Raw genomic sequence first — 770 nt, 5'->3', positions numbered from 1 at the left:
TGAGAATCAAAATATTTTTCAAACACAAAAACTTGAATGTTGTGTGATAATCAACATTTCAGTGTTCTGCTTTCTTCACAAAAAAGAAAACAAACTAAACATCTTTATTTATAATGGGCATGTAGCATTCAGAGTTCTACAGAGAAACAAAACCAGTGAGAAATATATGTATCTCCAATGGCAGATATATAATATACTTTATATTACTTAGCACAGTAAATACATTTTATTTATTTATTAATGTATTTAAAGAAATTGTCTTACATGATTATGGAGTCTAGTAACCTATAAATCTGCAGGGCAGGCTATAAGGCTGAAAATTCTGGCAGAAGTTTATGCTTTCATTCTTGAGGTAGAGCTCCTTCTCAGGGAACCTTAATTTTTGCCCTTAAGGCCTTCAATTGATTGGATAAAGACTACATTCATTATCAAAAGTCATGTCCTTTACTGAAAGTCATCCAGCTGTATATGTTAACCATATATCTACAAAATACCTTTGTAGCTACACATCGATTAGTCTTTGTTACTCTAGTCTACACAAGTTGATACAAATCACAAAGGAGATAAGCAATTTCAAACATGGGGTTCAAAAACTATACAAATGTACAATAATCAGACTTGAATATGCTAACAGCTAGAAGCTGTCCGCTAACACCTCTTGCAGATTAATGACAAATTTTGTCCAGGGCCAACCCAGGAGTTTTCCTTTAAGCTCACTGATACTTTTGTGTACTATTTGAGTACTCTAAAACTACATGCAGTATTTTAAA

Source organism: Galeopterus variegatus, unplaced genomic scaffold (assembly GCF_000696425.1).
Source record: "Galeopterus variegatus unplaced genomic scaffold, G_variegatus-3.0.2 Scaffold1662, whole genome shotgun sequence".
Taxonomy (NCBI): domain Eukaryota; kingdom Metazoa; phylum Chordata; class Mammalia; order Dermoptera; family Cynocephalidae; genus Galeopterus; species Galeopterus variegatus.
The sequence above is the reverse complement of the archived record's forward strand: the minus strand, read 5'-3'. Positions refer to the sequence as shown.